Here is a 22,952-nt window from a genome sequence, read left to right as displayed (position 1 = left end):
CTCTGCAATCTGGAGAGATGTATTCTCAGTAGTTCTTTGCTTTACAAATAGGTTTTTTTAAATTGTTCTTGTAGTATCAGAACTTTGGCATTTCTTATGTAATCTTTAACATCTAAGGACAATTTGTTATAAAACAGGATACACAGTATGATTCCATTTGTTTAAATATATGTGTGTGTCTGTGTGTGTGTGTGTGTGTAGTCACACCCACACATATACATACACACATACAAACATACACACATTTATGGTTACACACACATACACACACACACAAAGCTGGAAGATTAACCATTTCACAGTGGTCATGATGAGGAGTAGGGCAGAGTGAGATTATAGGTATTTTTACGTTTAGAGTGATAGATGCTATGATACTTGATTTTATAATAAGCACGTGTTTCTTATGCAATCAGAAAAAGATGTAGGGGCGCCTGGGTGGCTCAGGTCATGATCTCAGGGTCCTGGGATCGAGCCCCGCATCGGGCTCCCTGCTCAGCGGGGGGTCTGCTTCTCCCACAGGCCTCTGTTCTTCCCCTGCTTGTGCACTCTCTCTTGCTCGCTCACTCTCTCTCTCTCTCAAATAAATAAAATCTTTAAAAAAAAATAAAAAGCTCTGTTCTGGGCTGCACACCACACCTACTGGTGAGGAGCCAGGATTCTGGTGGGATGGAGCCTCTCGCCTCCCAGTGGCCTCTCCCAGGGGTGTCCATTGTATTCTTCCCCAGACAGGGCTTCTCCAGCCATTGACGGGGAGAGACCAGTTTTGTTTTGCTTTTTATTTCCCCCAAGCCTTCCAGACGGATACTTTAATAAAATCAGTAAAAATGAATTACTGGAAAAATGAAATTAAAAAACAAGGAAGACATACAAAATTCAGGGTCCAATATTTTTATTATTAGATTGAAAAGACATAAAACCCCTCGGGCAAATTGATTTTAAGAAGGGGTTCTCAACTGTGGGGTAGGGGTGATTTTCCCCCCCACCCTGAGGGGACATTTGGCAATGTCTGGAGATAGTTTCAGCTGTGGCAGCTGGGGAGGGGGTTTTCCTGGCGTCTGGTGGGCGGAGACCTGGGAGACTGTGACATGCCCTGCAGTGCCCAGGACAGCCCCCCCATACCCCCCACCCCATGCTAAGGAATAATCAGGCTCAAAATACCAACAGTGCCATGGCTGAAAAACCCTGTCTTAAAACTTTTTAGGTGATTAGTTTTTATATTTTCCTCTGGGCAGATGGGTGACATTTTGGCCCCCTGCCCCACAGACGACACGTGAAGAACTGCCCTAATGTACGGACTTTGAACTCTGACCCAGTAAGGTTGTCAGACAGTCGTGACCAGAATTCTCTACTGCTTGACACCAGGGAGACTTTGTCATAATCAAGAGGCCAGAAGGAGCACAGGAAGGTGAAGCGCGGTGATGTAATCCAATATAACATGGAAAACATGACTCTTGGAGACAGCCGGGTGCGGCTCGCCCAGGAGCCTGGGAAAGCGATTAGTGGCTCTGGGCCTCCATTTTCCCATCTGTGAAATGGGAACCCCACCCTCTGCAGAAGGTTATCGTGAGGATGGAGTATAACGAATGGGATCCGAAAGGGCTTAAGACGCAGTGGCACCGACACCCAGCCCTGGGTTAGCGTGACTCCTCTGTCACAGGGCCCGGCCGGCCGCAGGTCATGGCCAGCCTCAGGGCACTGTCCCTTCTTGCCAGTCCTCTCGTTTCTGTGGTGCTGCCGTGGGCAACACCGCTGACATTTTCTCCTCGACAGAGAAGACCGGGGCTCCCCGGGACCTTTCTGCCTCCAGCCAGAGAAGGAGCGAAGGCCCGAGCGAGGCCGACCCCCCCCCACCCCGGGGAAGACGGAAGGAGCCGCTGGTGTGGAAAGTCCAGGCAAGTGCGCAGACCCGCCGGTGTCACTGGGCCCTGGCCGCACGCCTTTACCACGGAGCGGCGGGACGGGAGCTCGGAGGACGGAGGAGAGTCCCCGCGGAACTGTGCATTTTGTCCCGCCCGGAGCCGTCTGAAGAGCAGAGCCGGGCTCCCGTCTCTCCCGCTGGCGAAGGGCATCAGGGAGCCGATTCGTGGAGAAGCTTCCACTCAGCCCACAAGGCGGCCCCAGCGCGGCCTGCTCCGGCTTTGGCAGGGACGACCCGAGAGGTCTCACCTGGCCAATTCCAGCTGCTCCTTCACAAGTGACGTCCCGCTGGCTCCTGTGCCCGCCGGGCGAGGCAGGAGCGGCGGGCCCAGCGCCTGGCACCTGGCACTGCTCCCCATGCTGCGGGGCACTGGGACCCAGACCCAGGGCCGAACCGCTGTCCTCGGTCCCCGGGGAGAGGCAGCTGGGATAGGACATCCTGCAAGGCCAAGGCCCGGGCGAGCCAGGGGTAGGGCTGACCCTCCCTTCAGGGCAGGCGTGCGCTCCTGCCGAGGTGTGGTACCATCTCTGCTTCCAGAACTGTTGGTCGCTCCCAGAACCCTTGTCACTGCCCGTCTGAGTCACACCCTGGACCCAGTGGGAGTGCGGCTCTGTGTGCGTCGGGGGCAGCGGCAGGTGCTTCGCAGTGACAGCTGCCCTTGAGGCTGCCATGGTGGGGGGGGGGTGTCCTCCCCCAGCAGTCCAGAGGCTAGAAGCCACCGTGCTGGATGGGGGGAGCCAAGCATGAATAGCAGGTTTGTTAACAGTTACCAGTAGCTGCGGGTAAGGAAAAATCTGTTCGGTTCCACACGCACATTATTTCAGCTCCCTCTTCACGGCTGCGTCGCTCCCCCCCAGGATCTTGGCTGCTGTCAGTGGAGGGACGGAAGAAAGATGGCTCATTGATCACCTTCTGTACCCAAGGCACCGGGAGACCCTGGGCCCACAAGACAGTTAAGACATTATTTATCTCCCACAGATGCTCACAGCCTGGACAGGGACATGAACTATAAACTACTAATGACCTTGCGTGGGTCAAGTGCTATAAGAATGCATTTAGAAAGGGTTTAGGAACAGAGGGGAAGGAGCCCAGGAGTGTCCAGGAACAAAGAAATGGTCCCTGCACCCTCTTGACAGGCTTTCCACATTCGGAGCCCGGGATGATTGATATCATGCTCAGACTAGGTCGCAAACACTTCCTCATGCTATGACTCTTTAATTCTGATTCATATTCTCAGGTTTTGCAATGCTGGCAGAACATAGCGTCTAAAAGTGTATCTTAATCCCACATACCCAGATTTTTCCTCCTGATATATTATTAAAACGTTCTGTTTTGTTTTGTTTTTTACCGAGCGCATACTTGGTGTTACCATTAACTTGCGTTCTGTATGATGTGCCTTTCATTTCCAAAAGCAATTCATTCGTAGAGATGTTCCTGCAGATCATTAAGTCTGGTACTCTGGCACTGGGCATAATTGGAGGATGAATCCAATACTCATCTCCAACAAACAGTTCCTACACATAGCCATGCAACATTTGAGATCTCTTCCTATTTTCAAAGAAAAAGATATACAAGTATGGGATGTATACACATGTGTATATATCATGTACAGATATATGCATATATCATGTATGTACGATGTATACTCAGCTTTTTAAAAATGTTAGTCTCGAATTTTTTTTTTTTTCTATTAAATCAGGCAACGAGTGCCTTTGCAAGACTGAGCTCTTGGTAGACAAGCCCCGTGATTCAGCTTTGCCAGGGGGAGGTATTCTAGGGACTTTTATTTTATTTTATTACTTTTTTTCCTAGGGGCTTTTAAAAGTATGGAGACATCACCAGGATTAGTAAAAACAGCATCTTTAAAATCATGCAAACTGAAAGTACAAAAAAAGACCATTTTAGCTTTTGATGGTTTGATGAAACTTTCTATTCACTGGCTTAGTAATTCATAAGCATCAAAGTCAAGGAAATTGTGGTGACATAATTTGGCAGCCACGACTTCTGAGTCTCAGAAATGATCCGTTGAATCGAACGTAGTATTTCTTTTTAATTTGGAATGGGTAAAATATAGATTCACGGTTTTAGCATAAGAATCAGTTTAATGACTGGAAAAAGCCTTTGAGAAAATTTGCCCCAAACCCATCATTTAACAGATGAAAATACTATCAGAATACAGCTGGTTTATGACTGGAAACTCCTTGAACCCACCGTGGCTCACCTGCCTGATCTGTGAAATGAGAAACTGGGCTGTATAAACTCTTGTTCCCTACACTGCCAACATATTGTAGGAGTCTAGTAAATGGTTGTTGAATGAATGCACTTAATGCCCAGAGAGGCTGGTTGATTTGCATGAGATCACACAGCTAGTCAGGGACAGAGGCAACTCTTCTGACTCTCTGCCTTTGATAGTTACATAGAATAGGTTTAGAATATAGATCTTGACTTTTATAAAAGTACATAGAGATTAATGAGGAATACACCGTAAGAGAGACATAACAAAATTCTACACTAAAACCAAGTCAAAATGTCAATTACATTTCAATTATCTGCATATCCACTTAAAAAAAATTTTTTTTTTATAAACATATAATGTATTTTTATCCCCAGGGGCACAGGTCTGTGAATTGCCAGTGCTGTCACTCACCATAGCACATACCCTCCCCAATGTCCATAACCCCATCCCCCACTCCCAAACCCCCTCCCCCCAGCAACCCTCAGTTTGTTTTGTGAGATTAAGAGTCACTTATGGTTTGTCTCCCTCCCAATCCCATCTTGGTTCATTCATTCTTCTCCTACCCCCTTCATCCCCCATGTTGCATCTCCACTTCCTCATATCAGGGAGATCATATGATAGTTGTCTTTCTCCAATTGACTTGTTTCGCTAAGCATGATACCCTCTAGTTCCATCCACATCGTTGCAAATGGTAAGATTTCATTTCTTTTGATGTCTGCATAGTATTCCATTGTATATATATACCACATCTTCTTTATCCATTCATCTGTTGATGGACATCTAGGTTATTTCCATAGTTTGGCTATTGTAGACATTGCTGCTATAAACATTGGGATGCACGTGCCCCTTCGGATCACTATGTTTGTATCTTTAGGGTAAATACCCAGTAGTGCAATTGCTGGGTCATAGGGCAGTTCTATTTTCAACATTTTGAGGAACCTCCAAGCTGTTTTCCAGAGTGGCTGCACCAGCTTGCATTCCCACCAACAGTGTAGGAGGGTTCCCCTTTCTCCACATCCTCACCAACATCTGTCATTTCCTGACGTGTTAGTTTTAGCCATTCTGACTGGTGTGAGGTGATATCTCACTGTGGTTTTGATTTGTATTTCCCTGATGCCGAGTGATGTGGAACACTTTTTCATGTGTCTGTTGGCCATCTGGCTGTCTTCTTTGCAGAAATGTCTGTTCATGTCTTCTGCCCATTTCTTGATTGGATTATTTGTTCTTTGGGTATTGAGTTTACTAAGTTCTTTATAGATTTGGGACACTAGCCCTTTATCTGATATGTCGTTTGCAAATATCTTCTCCCATTCTGTCAGTTGTCTTTTGATTTTGTTAACTGTTTCCTTTGCTGTACAAAAGCTTTTGATCTTGATGAAATCCCAACAGTTCATTTTTGCCCTTGCTTCCCTTGCCTTTGGCGATGTTCCTAGGAAGATGTTGCTGCGGCTGAGGTCAAAGAGGTTGCTGCCTGTGTTCTCCTCAAGGATTTTGATGGATTCCTTTCTCACATTGTGGTCCTTCATCCATTTTGAGTCTATTTTTGTGTGTGGTGTAAGGAAATGGTCCAATTTCATTTTTCTGCATGTGGCTGTCCAATTTTCGCAACACCATTTATTGAAGAGGCTGTCTTTTTTCCATTGGACATTCTTTCCTGCTTTGTCGAAGATTAGTTGACCATAGAGTTGAGAGTCTATTTCTGGGCTCTCTATTCTGTTCCATTGATCTATGTGTCTATTTTTGTGCCAGTACCATGCTGTCTTGATGATGACAGCTTTGTAATAGAGCTTGAAGTCTGGAATTGTGATGCTACCAACTTTGGCTTTCTTTTTCAATATTCCTTTGGCTATTCGAGGTCTTTTCTGGTTCCATATAAATTTTAGGGTTATTTGTTCCATTTCTTTGAAAAAAAAAAAAAGGATGGTATTTTGATAGGAATTGCATTAAATATGTAGATTGCTTTAGGTAGCATAGACATTTTCACAATATTTGTTCTTCCAATCCAGGAGCATGGAACATTTTTCCATTTCTTTGTGTCTTTCTCAGTTTCTTTCATGAGTACTTTATAGTTTTCTGAGTATAGATTCTTAGCCTCTTTGGTTAGGTTTATTTCATATCCACTTTTTTTAAAAAAATGATTTTATTTATTTATTTGACAGACAGAGATCACAAGTAGGCAGAGAGAGAGGGAAGCAGGCTCCCTGATGAGCAGAAAGCCTGAAGCGGGGCTCCATCCCAGGACCCTAAGATCGTGACCTGAGCCAAACGCAGAGGCTTAACCCACTGAGCCACTCAGGTGCCCCTGCATATCCACTTTTTAATCATAGGCTGGCGTCCCTTAGATGGCCAGCTTCTGTCCCTTGTGTCCAAGGGTTGTGGGTTGAATTGTGGCTGTCCCCTACTCCCAAAATACATGCTGAAGTTCTAACCCTCGGTAGTTGGATTTGTGACCTTACTTGAAAATAAGATCTTTGCTGATATATCAAGTTAAGATGAGGTCTTTAGGGTGGGTCCAAATCCGGTATAACTGGTGTCTGCACAAGAGGGGAGAAATTAGCCAGAGATATCAGCGAAGGAGGCCGTGTGACACTGGAGGCAGAGATTGGAATTATGTTGCCATTAAGCCAAAGAACACCTGGAACTACCGGAAGCTGGGAGGGGCAAGGAAGGACCCTTCCCTAGAGGCTTCAGAGGGAGCACCTCCCTGCTTACGCCTTGATTTCAGACTTGTAGCATCCAGAACTATGAGAGAATGACCTTCTATTGTTTTAAGCCACCCAGTTTGTAGTACTGTGGTAGGGAAGCCCTAGGAAATGAACATACCCTTCATATTTCTTTGGGTTTACGGGGGCCCGGTTGGGTTCTTCTCTCTCAGGAATCTCAGATGGTGGCTTGGCCTGGAGTTATCTGCAGGCTCGGCTGGGTTGGATCTCCAAGATGGTGCATCTCCATAAGCACAGCTGATGCTGAGTTTGGTTGGGGACTCAGGTGGGGCCGTGAGCGGAAATACTAGGACGTGGCCTCTCCTTGTAGTGTGGGTTTCTCACAGCATGGTGGTGGCTCTAGGATGACCATTCCAAAGAGGCAGAAAGTAAAAACTGCTGAGCTAATAAGGCCTTGGCCAGAAATTGGAATGACATCTGTTCTGCTGCATTGTTAGTCACACATATCAAGGGGCTATAACTCAACTCAAAGCCAAATGTTAGTGACCGAGGGACAGTTCTTTGAGATGTTCTGAGCCATTGTACCCTGCTGGTAGTATCAATGAACAAGATTAGGTGGGAGGCTGGGGTGCCTGGATGGCTAAGTGGGTTAAGCAACTGCCTTCGACTCAGGTCATGATCTCAGGGTCCTGGGATCGAGCCCCACTTTGGGCTCCCTGTTCAGCGGAGAGCTTGCCTGCCCCCCTGCCTGCCTCTCTGCCTACTTGTGATCTCTCTCTGTCAAAAACATAAATAAAAATCTTAAAAAAAAAAAAAAAGATTAGGTTGGAGGAAACATTATTGCTTAGGATAGCAAATGCTACTCTGGGACCCAGAAGGGCTAATGAAGGGTACTAAAGGGTTCTTAGGGTTCTAAAGGTAAGGAGAGCTTCTTCAATCCATTGTCCCCCATGAGAAACTTTCTCACTACTGAGTCATACCTTGGGAGGCTGGAGGAGACAGTTCCTTTCTCCTTGCTTTTGAATCATTTATTGTAACGGTTATACCATGTTCAGTGAGTCCCTAGCTCATGAGGAGGGAGTCTCCATAAAGGCCTCACAAAATTCTTTGCTCAGTACACCTTTGTTAAATGCCTCCTAGGGGTCCACATTGTGTTGCCTGCTGAGATAAGGAAATAAGAGGAATTTTAGAAGTTAAAATAAAAAATGCCTGTGACCTAGGGAGATACAGCCAGGAAGTGTCTTGTAACTTTCTCTTTCTTTCACCTTTCTGAGCTATAGAAGGGTAGCAGCTCTGGGTCTCCGAGCTGTCCTGGCCCTGTCTGTCTCTAGACATTTTTTCTTTTCCCACAGAGTGGCTGCCCTGAGCTGCTGTCTGGGCCTGAGGAGACCCCCAGAGTCCACAGCACTGGGGCAAACACATTTTAGTTATGTGAAATATGGTTCTTATGACCTGAGAGGTTAACACCTGGAAGGCTCACCCTCTGGGAGAGAGATCCCTGCTGTCCCTCTGGGGGAGGAGACCCAGAAACAGAATTCAAAATGGTTAGAAGAAATAGCTCTACCAAACATCTGGTGTGGACTGCACAAGGCTACTTTTGGGATCTTCAGAGAAGGCGTTGCCTCTTGTGATGGGGATGATGGCCTTTATATGGCCCATACCCTTGAAGGATCCTTGGTGGCATCAGGGACCTCCAAAGGGAGGAGTGAGATGGGGGCCGGGGAGAGACTTGAGGCCCCTTATCCTTTTCAAAATAAAATTTCCGGGGGAGGGGAGGGTGGGCCCCTGGGTGGCTCAGTCAGTTAAGCACCTGACTCTTGATTTCGGCTCAGGTCATGATCTCAAGGTTGTGAGATCGAGCCCCATGTTGGGCTCCATGCTGGGCATGGAGCCTGCTTAATATTCTCTCTCTCTCCCTCCTTCTGCCTCTCTCCCCCTCTTAAAAAAAGAATAATAAAATTTACATAGATTTTATTTTTAGAGCAGTTTTATGTTCACAGCAAAATGGAAAGGAAGGTTCAGAGAGTCCCCATTTCCGTCTGCCCCCACATGCGCACAGCCTCCCGCCATCAACATCCTCCTCCGGAGTGGGACATTGTTACAAACGGTGAACCTCCACAGACACAGCCTCATCACCTAGAGCCCATAGCCAGCACTGGGGTCCCCTCTTGGTGCGGACATTCTGTGGGTTTGACAAATTTACAGTGGTAGGTAGCCCCACTACGGTATCATAAACAGCTATTTCTCTACCTTAAAAATTCTCTGTGCTCCTCCTCCTCCTCATTCCTTCCTCCCTCTACTCCCCACAACCACTGATTTTCTTACTATCTCCACAGTTTTACCTTTCCCTTTATCCCTCTCTAACCAGAGCAGATCTGGGTCTTTTTTTTTTTTTTTAAGTGTATTTATTATTTATTTAAGTGATCTCTGTGCTCAACATGGGGCTCAAACGCTTGACCCCTGAATCAGAGTCCCGCACTCTTCCAACTGAACGAACCAGGCACCCCAGGAGAGCCGATCTGTTTCATGTACTGGGTTTTTGTTTAAGGTTTCATTTCGAGACTAGATTATGCTGCTTAAACAGAAAAAAAAAAGGTTTTATGTTACTGGGCAGTGTCTTGATCTCCTTCCTTATTAGCTATGTGACCTTTGGCAAGTCACTTCACCTCTCTGAAACTCAACTTCTCATCCATAAAATGGGGCTAATGAGGGCTGCGTCCCATGAGAGCTAATGTGTCTGTGCAGTGCCGGGCACACAGTAGGGCCAACCAGGGGGAATGACCTCTTTCTGCATCTTATGCTCACTTTCCACATTTAGTTCCCAAGGTCTGCCAGTTTCGCCTCTAGAATTCTAGAATCTCTCTCTTCTCTCATCTCATTACAAGCCCTTTCTAGCTTAGGCTTGATCTGATTTAGGGTCTGAAGACAGTGACTGGGCCGCATACCTCTGCTGAAAGTTCTGTAATGCAACAAAGCAGGGAGATGTTATTTAGCAGTTTGGAGATGATCCTGGGCAGGAGCAGGCAGGCAGGCTGTTTCCTAGCGCAGTTCTCTGGGGCTCCCCCCCCCCCCCCCAGCCCACCAGGGCCCACTGACAAACCACTAGGAGACCTTGCAGTCCCTCTGAGTCCCAGGAGTTATCCCGGTGATAGCATTTAGAGCCCCACTTCCAAGTTATTTTCTTTCTTCCTTTTTAAAAGATTTTATTTATTTATTTGACAGACAGCACAAGCAGGGGGAGCAGGAGAGGGAGAAGCAGGCTTCCTGCTGAGCAGGGAGGCCCACAGGTGGCTCGATCCCAGGACACTGGGATCATGACCTGAGCCTAAGGCAGAGGCACTTCCCCGACTGAGCCACCCAGGTGAAAAGAAAGAAAATTTCTGAGGCGGAACCTCACCTCCCAGAATTGGTGATGTGTCACCACGTGGAACAGAGGACACAGGGAGATGCAGGCTTAGGGACTATGGTATGAGCCAGTTCAGTCTGTGGTCTTTGTGGGACCCACGAGTGTTGGCATCAATGTTGCCTCTAAGCTTCCATGAGTCCCAGGTGGGCAGGTGGCTTTGATCCATCCCCAGCTGAATTCCCCAGGTCTGCTTCTCCCCGGTCTATACCCATTTCCTCTCATTTTCCATTTCTTGGGTAATACGCTCTCACTCATGTCCTATTTACAAGACAATTCTTGTATGAGCTTGCATCTAGCGTGATGTTTTTTTCTGTGCAAGTGCTGAGCATTTACCTCTGAACTGTTGGCTTATCATTTAGGTAAGTTGATTCGTTCTTGGTGCTTGGATGCGTGTATGAATACATAGTACAAATATTATGAGAGAATTTACCTTACTAGCGATAAGATCATAGAATCCTTAGAGAGGGAAAATTACAGATCATATAATCCAATGCTCTCAAGATATCAAGTAACATAACATGCATTAATTGAGCACCTTCTGTGTGTATATGCAGGCATACAGAAAGAGAGAGAGAATGAATGTAAAATGTTAACATTTGGAGACTCTCAGTGAAGAATGTATAAAGATACTTTGCACTATTTTTTTTAACTTCTAATTTTTTTAAATTAATTTTTCTAATTTTTTTGAATTAAAAATAAAAGAAGTAGGTGCCTCGGTGGCTCAGTCAGTTAAGCATCTGCCTTTGGCTCAGGTCATGATCCCAGGATCCTTGGATCGAGTCCCACATTGGGCTCCCTGCTCGCCGGGGAGTCTGTTTCTCCCTCTGCCTGTGGCTCCCCCTGCTTGTGCTCTCTCTCTCTTTGGCCTGCACTCTCTCTCTCTTTCAAATAAATAAAATCTGTAAAAATAAATAAATAAAAAGTTAATACATGCAACTTTTCACCTTAAAGACTGAGAAGGGGTGTAGTAATGAGGTGTGTTAATGATAGGAAGCAGCAAACCTCAACAGTGTTTCTAAGAGATTGGTGATTGCACAGCCGGATTCTATATACTCAGCTCAACTTCTCAAACGTCTTGAGAAACAATCTTTTTGGTTTTTTTCCTAGATGCATAGAGATATAGTTGAATAAATCAGGTCGGAAAATGAAAAGATTCTCTACTTGCTATTATAGTGGTTGTGAATTACATATAAATCTCAGCCCAGAGGGAATTAATTTGATTAACGTAGATGTAAAATAAAAATTGATAGGACTATAATCCCTTGGGGGAATCTGTATTTGTTCTGGATGTTCTTATCAAATGCTTTGGAGACACAGGATACAATATTATCGTTAAGATACGTGGTGGGCTTGGCAGAGGGTCGGATGGAGGAAAGATATGGCGGTCATGTGCTTGTCTTGCTGGAAGAAGCCTGATGAAAGCCTGAGATACCAACTAGAGGGCTTGGACTGCAGAACAGGGAACCTGACCCCGGGAGCCTCTTACAGATATGTTTACCCGGACTGAGACGCAGATGTGGCCAGAGCATGTGGTCCTGATTTGTATCAGGGAACTGAGGGCTTATGGTTGATCCCCTGCCTCAAAGGAAACAGAGAGCACCCCTAATTAGTTAAGGTCTTATTAAAGTCTAATAAGATCTGCTCTAAGGGGCAGACCCCACTAGGAAGACAGGGGAGGGCTGCTTATTCGAGTATTGAGTGAGTGCTTTCTGAATACGGGGCACAATGCCAAAAGGAATAACACAGAACAAGGGAAACAGGACCTACACCACCAGTCCTTATGAACTGAGGACTGCTGACCAGGGAGTTTTTCAAAGAATTCAGTTTCCCTATCTTTAAAAGGGGAAAACCTACTTCCTTCACGTATGAAACCCAAAGATTAAATGAATTGATGTATGCAAAGTAAGAAGAAAACCCCTGGCAGGTGTCAGGCACTCTATAGCTCCTGGTTTCCCTCCCTCTTTTCTTTGTGGCAAGAGCCTGAGTTGTCCTGGGTTACTCTGGTCTATCACCAGGACAGTTCCATGGTCCCAATCTAGACCTTCTTGTCTTAACCTAAATGTCCTAAGGATGGCTGAACTTGCCCTCCTGGTGCCCCCGGCCCCACACCAAGACTGCTCACTGGAGGGCAAACATTTATTTGGTTTGGAAGTCCATGGAGTTTTAAAATGTGCGTATATCAGGGCTGCAACAGCGGCTTCGATTTGTAGGTTTCACCATGGTTGTGTTACCAGGTGGTGTTCGGGTTTATTAACTTTATATGCATTGGAGTCTTTGAAATTGTTGGTTCATGTGTATGGGAATAAATTTTCATGAAATGAACTACAAGCTCTGTTATACAGGACATCTTTAATACAAGAGTAAAACAGCTTTTAAATTACTAGAATGGCAGGTTTTCTGCTATAAATTTGCAGAGAGAAAGGAGGGGAAGGGAAAGAAAGCACAGACGGAGCAAAAAGAAAAAAAAGAAGAGAAAGTGGATGTGAAATCACTGTGCTTTCGGTTATGTTAGGGGAGAAATATCCCCCCTGGAGCCCAGACCTTTCTCTACCCTGCAAAGCTCTGACGAGGTTGCGTTATTTATGCTTAGGAGAAAGTCGGGATGGCAAACCAAGTTCCTCCTGAGCATAAATAAGCCTTGGGAGCTGAAGCCGAGCTAGAAGCTAAATGATAAGGGGCCGAAGGACGGCTGTGATTGAAGGCAGCCTCCAACAGGCATCGGCTTCAGATAACCAGGCTCGGACAGGGAGGAAATAGGATCTCACAGTCTCTGGGCTGCAAGGAGAGCCCAGAGCCTCCCTGGATGGAGCCGAGGCTCCTCGGGCTGAGCTGTGGACCTGGGGGAGGAGTTGATGACCCCTCCCGTCCCATGGTTCGCGCTGAGATCACATTGACAGCTGTCTGCCCGGGAGGAAGGCCACTCAGACTGCTCTTTCCTCTGTCAAGCGAATTTCTCCATCTGCCCTGGGCCACAGCTCGATGGGAGATATTTCATAATCATGTACAGAATGATTCTAGGTCCTCACAAAATCAAAACTCAGGCACAGTACAGGATCCCATGGAGACCAAGGGGAGGAGCTCTGGAGAATGTCTGCTGGTAGAGAGGAAATGTGGTAAGTTGAACCAGAAGCTCCATTTTTTTTTTTTTTAAACAAGCATAAAGCTGTACATGATGCTGCTTTACTGGACTGGCAAAGAAGGAAATGAAATTGAAAAGCAAGCTCTTTTAATCTAGGCGGAAAAAAAGAATTTTATTTACATTTGCCACCCCCCCAATTTTCTGTCTATTCCTTTTTTCCCTGCCTAAGAATGAATTCTGAATCATCGTTCTGTTAGCACTAGGAATCTGTCTAACAGTATTTCTAGGTGCGATGGCGGAGTGAGGACACGGATTCTGCCAGCCGTGCTTACCAATCACTGCCCTTATTTCACAATCAAAGCGTTCCCAGTAATCTGTTTCTGCAGAGGAGCAGGTGTGATTGAGGACGTCGTTGGCAATCCCTGATTTTACTTGTTGGAACAGGGAGTGAAGACTTAACAACCGATTCCAGAACTTTGCATTTTCACAAGAGTTTGCGCGTCTGAAAGCAACCGCATATTAGTTAATAACTTAACATCATGCCCTCTCCTTTGATGACCCAAATGAGATTATTACCAGATTGTCTCGGATTACAGATTCTCAACGGGGTGGGAGCTGGGCTCGTGCAGTTTCCCGTGTCTGATAGTCTGGAATGACTGCGCTTTGAAATAGGGAACTCAGGTTTTAACTTTTGGTCTCTTCATTTTTGACATAATGAACCATGAAAATCTCATTTTTCTTGCTATGCTATTTTAGATGTTAAGTTTCCTCTATTGCAAACTCAGGTACGGAGCAATGCCACGAAGTTCAGAGTCAGCAAGCAGTAGACCCTACTCACAACTATCCTTGAAACAGCAGAGCAGAAGCTGGGGACTGTGGGGCACCAGGCTGTGTTTACAAGACTGAGCTGACCTTGATTGGATTTCTTAACTTAGTCACCCAGGGAGGGGTTTCAGGGACTCTAGGCACTCCCTGGGATGCTGTGTTTGGACATTTTGGGGGTAGAGCACTTTATGCTACTTACTCAGATGCCCAAAGCAGTTTACGTTGCCCAGGCTGGGGGAAAAAAAAAAGGTAAAAGGGTAAAAGCACATTTCCAGGTTTTATTTATTTTTCTGCCTCCAGCAGGTTGAGAAGACAAGGTACATGAGGGCAGCTAAGGCAACGTGCAAATGCTGTTTACCCGGATCCACTTCCTCCCTTCTTTCTGCTAACAGAACCCAGATTTTGCTCACAGTGACAGTGTGCCCAGCCTGAGAGGATGATTCATCAAGTTTCAAAACTGATCACGACAATCTCATCCTCTCTCACTAGACAGTCAGTTGCCCAGTTTCCCTCTCAGTGAGTAGTGTTGGGGGCACGTGTTCCATTTCTTGCCAATGAGATGCAAGGGGGAGTATTCAGGGAAACTTCTAGGGAGTTTTTGGTTTCTTGAGACAGTAGTGGCAGACTCAGTTGTGGCTGCTCCCTCATCCTGCCTGGAATTTGCGTGTGATACTTGGAACAGCAGCAGCCATCTTGCAACCATGAGGTGACATGCACGGGGTGGGGGTGGGTGGTGGTGTTAGGCAAAGTGGAAGGGCAGAAAGACTGAGTTCTTAATGACATTGCTAAACTGGCAGACTTTGTCCCAATAGGAACTGTCCCTGAGTCTCCTGTTAGGTCAACAATAGATGTTTTTATGGCTTAGTGGAGGGTTTCTGCTTCTTGCAGCCAAAATGTGCGTTTGTGGATTCAGTGAATAATCTCTTCAGCTTCAAATACAGTCAACTGATTCTGTCTTTTCAGAACATACCCAAAGCATCTAGTAGTCTTCTGAACCAAATAGTATTGTTTCTGATAAAAAGGTTAGCAGAGGGGCACCTGGGTGGCTCAGTGTGTTAAGCTTCTGCCTTCCACTTAGGTCATGATCTCAGGGTCCTGGGATCCAGCTCCGCATCGGGCTCTCTGCTTGGCGGGGAGCCTGCTTCCCGCCCCTCTCTCTGCCTGCCTCTCTGCCTACTTGTGATCTCTCTCTCTCTGTCAAATAAATAAATAAAATCTTTAAAAAAAAAAGGTTAGTGGATTTTACCTTACTTTTGGTTAATAATACTTAAACCAATGAATAGAAATAATTATAGGCAAAGAGATATAGTTAATTAATGTAATTAATTAATTTTAAGTTTAAGTGCTTTTCTGCTCTAGACATTACTATCCCGATAAATTTTTGTGCTATTTCATCCCATTGCTTAAACATACTGACATAAAACACGAACCCACTCATTAAAAATTAGATTTTTGTTTTTTCACCTGTTATTTGTACTCTAATAAAGCCATTTTGACGTGTAACTCACTTGGAAAATTTGAGGAAGGAGAAAGCATATTCTCCTCCAGTAAATTTTGTCACATGTATTTATTTCTATGCTATTTATACAAACCCATCTATTACTTCATCCCTATCTGTATCTGTGGATTTTTGGTTTTTTATAAAGCTTTGTCTCGAGTACATCAGAGGCAAAAGGACTGGAAGTTTATCAGTTAGCTCTGGCTGTGTAACAAAGTCCTTCAAAACTCAGTGGTTTAAACATCAATGATGTTACCCTTCCTGTGTCTGCAGCTTGGTAGGTCCAGCTTGTGCCTGACTGGGTTTGGCTTCAAGCTCAAGGCTGGATCTGCGTCTGCTCCACATTTCTTGGACCGGCGGGCTGGCTGGGACATGTTTTTCCCATGGCAATGACACGGTGCCAGATGCTAGAAGGCGAGCCCAAATACACATTGCAAGCCTTTGCTTGTATCACATCCACAAACATGTCGTCGGCCAAACTGAGTCACAGGGCCAAACCCAACATCCACGGTGTAGGAAGGGGACGTGAGTGCTGGGCTGCATAGTCACGGGGCAAAGTGCACAGCAGGACAGGGCAGAGAAGAGCTGGGGAAACAAAGCTGCCCTGTAGGGCAAGGGAGTTGGTGACAGGAACAGCCTCTGATGTTGTTCTGCACGGTTCCTAGAACCCGAGAGGACAGGATAGAGAATTAAAGGAATTATCTTAGGCAACAGAGATGCCCAGCACTCCTGGTGTGGGAGATAGCATTGCTCATATGGAACATGATTTAAGCTATGCTTATAAAAACGATCTCGACAGTGCTTTTGAAAAGATCACCATCCCCCATTGTCCTAGTCCTACACCTGTCCAGAGCTAGCCTTGTGTTTCTGTGGAAAGAAATGTTATTTTATCATCATTATTATTGTCATTGTACTATGGGATTATTGAGAGTTTGTATTTATAAGATCCCTAATGTGCTAATGACACGTATTTCTTTTTTTTTTTTTTTAAGGTTTTATTTATTTGGCAGAGAGCGAGATCACAAGTAGGTAGAGAGGCAGGCAGAGAGAGGGGGGGAAGCAGGCTCTCCGCTGAGCAGAGAGGCCGATGCCGGGCTCGATTTCAGGACCCTGAGATCATGACCTGAGCCGAAGGCAGAGGCTTCAACCCACTAAGCCACCCAGGCACCCATGACCTGTATTTCTAGCAACAGTAGCTAAAACAATAGCCACATTCTTCATGTACATTCTTTTGTTTAAGTCTTCGCCACAACCTTATGAAGTGGCAATTGTTTCTTCTTTCCATTTCACAGAGAAGGAAGTTGAGTCCTGGGGTAGATAACCTGCTAAGAGCGTAGCTCCCAGGGCCAGCCCTTGAACCTGGTCAGGCTCCGTTAGCACTCACGTGCTTAGCAGGACACACACGGCTGCTCCTTGCACGTCTCATGCCCTTGTTCTAGCCCAGGCTGGCACGCGAAGCCGCAGCAGCCAAACTGATATCGTGAAACATAATGTTGTGAAATAAAACAAATTATGCATCTGTACTGCATTTTTGTGTGTTGTCATATAGCAAATTGCCTGTCGAAATTGCTTCTGAGCGTTATATCCTGAGGATTGGGGTTGATTGCTAGCGAAAGAATGCATTGTACAAAACAAATGTGAATTTTGCAATGCTCTCTCTGAGCTGTCTCATTTACTGGGGCCGTGATTGTCACTGGCCTCATTGGCTTTTCAAACCAGTGTGGCCTAGGCCAGCCTTGCTCACAGTGGCCTGGCAGCCTCAAGTCTTGTGCCCAGTTCACCTGCTGCCTCCCTGCACGGCGGGTCCCAGCCCCAGCATCCCTTGTTCCCCCGTGGACCGCTGAGGAGCGTGCGGCCGGTCTTCATGCCCCTTCGCTGCTTAAAAGACTTTTTCATTTTTGGTCTCCTTGATTCTCTGTTATGTTCTGCATCCTTTTCTGAAGCCCAGTGTTAGCTCAGCACACGGAGCAACATTTGAAGAGTGTTTCCAGAATTCAGATCCTCAAAAAGCCTCTTTCCGGATCGGATTTTGCTGTTCCATTTTCAAACTCATCCTTTGTTCATTGATCTGAACAAAATGAGTCTCTGGACTTTGAAATGATTTCAACAGTCATTTGAGTGGCCGTCCTTTTCTTATAGCTTTGTTCTAAGCTATACATCCCTTTAAAAGGGTGTTCTTAAAAAAAAAAAATACTTGTGATATAAACGGGGAATAGTCAAGCACACCCTTTAAGCCCCAAAATGTTTTCACATGACCCACAAGTCAATAGTTATTCCTTCAACCAGTATGTATTTTTGCTTCTTCAACAAGAATGGGATAATTTGGGACGCCTGGGTGGCTCAGTTGGTTAAGCAGCTGCCTTCGGCTCAGGTCATGATCCCAGCGTCCTGGGATCGAGTCCCACATTGGGCTCCTTGCTCCACGGGGAGCCTGCTTCTCCCTCTGACTCTGCCTTCCACTCTGTCTGCCTGTGCTCCCTTTCGCTCGCGCTCTCTGACAAATAAATAAATAAAATCTTAAAAAAAAAAAAAAAAAGAATGGGATAATTTGGGGGCACTTGGATGACTCAGATAGTAGGGTGTCTGCCTTGGGCTCAAGTCGTGATCTCCAGGTCCTGGGACGGTGCCCCGCATCGGGCTCCCAGCTCAGCGGGGAGTCTGCTTCTCCTTCTGTCTCTCCCCATGCTTGGGCTCTCCTATTTCTCTCTCTCTCTCAAATGAATAAATAAAAAAATCTAAAAAAAAAAAAAAAGAATGGCATGATTTGGGGGTACTTTGGGGATGACTAATGGAAATGGGAGGGTGATTGAGTTCCCGAGGAGGTGTGAGATTCAAATTATTTTTATTTATTTAAGTTTTTAAAGTTTTATTTTTAAGTAATCTCTACACCCAACATGGGGCTCGACGTCACAACGGTGTGCCGGTGTCCCCTCATTGGCGGACAGGGCGGCTTCCTTCGACACCAGCTCTGCCATCCTACTGTCCAGAGGAAGAGGTTTGTCACCATTTAGGAGATTGGGTTCATGAAGGCCATTTCAAAAGAAGGTTTTCAAAGAGAATTTGGACACTGGCTGGAATAAATGATTCCTTCTCCAAGTGGACCGCTAGGTGGTTGAGAGCATAGAAATTCTGGTGTATTTATTCAAAGACTCATATGGTTATTTTGTTGGACTTCCTGGTGACTGATATACTTAGTGACTTCTGGGAACTGACTATCGTTTTGATGACATGTCACGTCGAGGACAGATATCTGACTTATTTGGAGAAATCCAAACCTAGAGACCAAAGGAGATTATGGTTAGATTAGAGCAGGAGGTGGAGAATGACCCCATTATGAAGGAGAGTCCAAGTTGGAAAGAGAAGCCTGCTGTCCCCGTCTGACAAAGGGCAGTGATGGGACAGCCTGTGCTGTTTGTGTCCAGGGTGTAGCTTGCGAGACCAGTGGTGTGCACAGGAGAAGCAAGAGTCCCAGAACAGGACTTCCAAAGGCCCAGCCCTGGCCCAGGGCTTCTTTTGCCAACCAGCCTTGCAATATTCTTTTCACAGTGGATTTGCAAATAAGTTCTCTGAAAACCGAGCCAACTAAAGAAGACGTGGGTTTGGCTCTGGAGTTTGTGACTGTAATAGAGTAATTCTACCAAGGAGACTACATTTCTTCGTAGCAACTTTAAAATCTTTACCTAGAAAAGAAAGTAAAAATGCAATTTGTTCTATTTTTTTTAAAAAAATATTTTCTTTATTGTTTTGACAGAGAGAGAGAGAGTGTGAGTGGCGGGGAGTTAGGCAGAGGGAGAAGCATACTTCTTGCTGAGCTGGGAGCCCAATGCAGGATTCGATTCCAGGACCCTGAGATCATGACCTGAGCCAAAGGCAGATGCTTAATGAACTGAGCCACCCGGGTGCCCCGCTATTTGTTCTAAAATGCCCACTAGCAGGGGATAAGTTGAGTAACTATAGCATGTCTATAATATAGAATGTTAATCAGGCATTAAAAGTCATGTTTTTGGCAAAGCTATGCTATGTATTGTCTTCTATGTATGTATATTATATGTAAAATGTCTAAAACTCATATGGGAACCACAAATATCACATTCAAACCAACGCGTTACTTCTGAAGAGAGAGAAGGGAACACAGGGTTGAGGAGTGTGCAAATGGAGTTTATTAATCTGTCATGTTTATTTCTTCAGCTGGGCGGTGGGTCCATGGGTGTTCACCATATGAGTTTCTTGATATGCTTGAATTATTTCATAATTTAAAAATCATGTTTCCAAACTCTAAGCACATGATACTGTCATGATAAAATATTAAATGAAGAATAAATTAGGATTTAGAATATATATGCAGTATGATCTCAATTTTGTTTTAAAAAATATATATACATGTATATCTGTATATATACTCATATATATGAATAGAAAAAAGTACAAGAGGCTATATCTTGTGATTTTTATCTTCTTAATTATGTTTTGACATCATCTAAATGTTTAATAATCATATATTATCATCTAAGAAATGGTATTTTAAAATACTAAATTAATAGGGTCTCTGAGAATGAAGAAGTGAATTATACAGTTTCACTTTCTAAAGTATGTACATATAAGACAGGGCACCTGCTGGCTTAGTTGGAAGAGCCGGCAACCCTTGATCTTGAGGCTGTGAGTTCGAGCTCCTTGTTGGGTGTAGAGATTACTTAGTAAAAAAATCTTAGGGGCACCTCGGTGGCTCAGCCAGTTAAGCGTCTGCCTTCGGCTCAAAAATAAATAAATAAAATTTGAAAATTTGGTAAAAAATTAAATAAAATTAAAAACGATGTAAGTAATACATGAATGCATTCTTTTTTTTTTAATTTTAAAGATTTTATTTGTTTATTTATTTATTTGACAGAGATCACAAGTAGGCAGAGAGGCAGGCAGAGAGAGAGAGGAGGAAGCAGACTCTCCACTGAGCAGAGAGCCCGATTTGGGGCTCGATCCCAGGACCCTGAGATCATGACCTGAGCCGAAGGTAGAGGTTTTAATCCTCTGAGCCACCCAGGTGCCCTGAATGCATTCTTTTTTAAAAAATATTTTATTTATTTAAGATAGAGAGAGCAAGAGCCGGGGGAGGGGGAGAGGAAGAAGGAGGGACAGACTTCCTACTGAACAGGGAGCCCAATGTGTGGGGCTGGATCCCAGGACCATGAGATCACTGCCTGAGCTGAAACCAAGAGCCAACTGAGCCACCCAGGAGCCTGTTGGGAGATTCTTAAATATCAGTGTATGTTGGTTGACATCATGTTTTTTTTTTTTTTTTAAATATAATTTTTGACATCATGTTTTTAATACAAAAACTTTTAAAATAAACTTGATCTAATTCACTTAATCTCATTCATTTCAATAATGGCACAGTATATATATAAAGGCTGTATCACCATTCATTTAACTCTATCCTTAACGATGGATATTAAGCTGTTTGCTAATTTTTTTCTATTATAAACAGTGTTTCAGTGACTATCCTTACCTTTATGTGCGTACACAAGAATTTTTGTGGGAAAGATTCCTGCATGGAGTGTCTAGGTCAGAGGTCCCAGATTTATTCATTAATGAGAGAAACTGCCACACTGCCTTCCTCAGAGATTGGTCACTTAACATTCCCAGCAGAAATGAGTCCAATTTCCTCAAATTCTTGTATTTCAATGAGTGTTGTATTTTGAAAAACAAATTTATCAAGAACGTTTGGCTGATTTCTTGAATGAGTGTGTATTCCTTTTATAATAAGAAAAAAAAAGTTTTGAAATCAAATCAGGGCTCTTGGCTGGCTCAGTCAGAAGAGGGGGTGACTCTTGATCTTGGGGTTGTGAGTTCAAGCCCCATGTCAAGTGCGGAGATGACTTAAAAAAAAAAACATAAAAATTTAAATCAAAAAGTTGCTTTTCAAGACTAGAAGCAAATGTACCGAAATGGTGAAAGTCATTCTCTTTGGAAGAGAGGCTATGGAAATTTTCATTTCTTTTAATAATCCAAAGCAAAAAAGATAGCTAACTAAAACAAGAATGTTGACATTTACACATAAATGTTACAATACAGTAGCTTTCTACTGGATAGAATTCTATTCTATAAAATTGGTTCGTTTATACTGCAAAGCAGTGTTGGCTGGGGCGTTTGGTATACAAAAACAGTTATCGGGAATAGACATTAGAGTGGATTCTTTAAAAAAAAAAACATTATTAAAGCACATATAATTATTGTGGTCTGAAAGTAGTAATGATTTAACACCTTCGGAAAAAATTGAGTAATCTCATTTTCTGCTAGAATGCAGCCTATGTTACAAGGACCTTGGTTTACAAAATAATATGATTGTTGAGAAATACTAACATTATAGGGGAAGTGAATGTCTTTTTACTGAGAAGTTTTCTGCCAGAGTGTGTTGACTGTTATCTGCATTTGTAACATACACTGAGTCATTGATCATTCTTTTAAGATTATCCTAGGATGATCATGGTATGAAAGTATTCAAAAAGTGACTTATAGGTCTATTTCCAGTGCAATGTTCTTTTTTTTTTTTTAGATTTTATTGATTTATTTGACAGAGAGAGGTGGAACCTCTGGCAGAGGGCAAAGCAGGCGGCGGGACAAGCAGGCAGAGGGAGAAGCGGACTCCCCACCGAACAGGGAGCCCCCCGCAGGGCTTGATCCCAGGACCCTAGTTCATAACCTGGGAGGAAAGCAGTCGCTGAACCGACTGAGCCAGCCAGGTGCCCCATAAAACGGCTGCTGCTTAAACATATGGTTCCCGGCTGACATTTCCTCTCTGCTACAGTTTTTTCTTCCCAAAAGATTATACATCACGTCGATAAATTTCATCAGTGGGAAAATATTTTCTCCTCAAGTTAGAAATGAATTTCTGCAGTTGGAAACATTCCTTATATTAAAAATATCCAATTGGAGCACGTTCTTCTTTTAATGGTAGGAATGAGTCTTGAGCCAACAGTCAGAACACCGCCACTGTCTGCAGTTGCAAAGCTATGTGACAACAGACTGTCCTGCAACTTGTCTAAAACCAAAGTCCGTCCAGCCTGGTGTCCTCTTCCGGCGAAGGGCGGTGGCCCTCTGCCCACTGGTCCCCAGGTGCGGGAGGACACAGGGTGGTAGAGGGAACCTTTCAGCTCAGACTCACTGTGGACGTTCACGAGTATGAGGAGAGCACTGGCCTGGACCTGGGACAGCAGGACAGGACTTGGGACCTGGGATCACACCCTGAGCCTGAGGCAGATGCCCAACCGACTGAGCCACCCAGGGGTCCAAGTTTTTAAAGATTTTTAAAGATTTATTTATTTGAGAGAGAGGG

General features: G+C 44.6%; 1 protein-coding gene across 2 annotated transcripts in view; it reads left to right on the top strand.

The window, feature by feature from the left end:
• The first annotated feature begins 13,162 nt into the window (after window positions 1-13,162).
• The window catches only part of EZH2 (enhancer of zeste 2 polycomb repressive complex 2 subunit), a 91,166-nt gene continuing 81,376 nt past the window's right edge, over window positions 13,163-22,952 (top strand). Inside the window, exon 1 of one of the 2 annotated variants that reach the window (XM_059172157.1) lies at window positions 13,163-13,336. The gene's annotated coding sequence lies outside the window, so the exon portion shown is untranslated. The remainder of the gene's footprint in view (window positions 13,337-22,952) is intronic. The other variant, XM_059172158.1, reaches the window with a different exon arrangement.

Source organism: Mustela lutreola, chromosome 4, assembly GCF_030435805.1.
Source record: "Mustela lutreola isolate mMusLut2 chromosome 4, mMusLut2.pri, whole genome shotgun sequence".
Classification (NCBI taxonomy): Eukaryota; Metazoa; Chordata; class Mammalia; order Carnivora; family Mustelidae; genus Mustela; species Mustela lutreola.
This window is presented reverse-complemented; position numbering and strand designations above follow the sequence as displayed.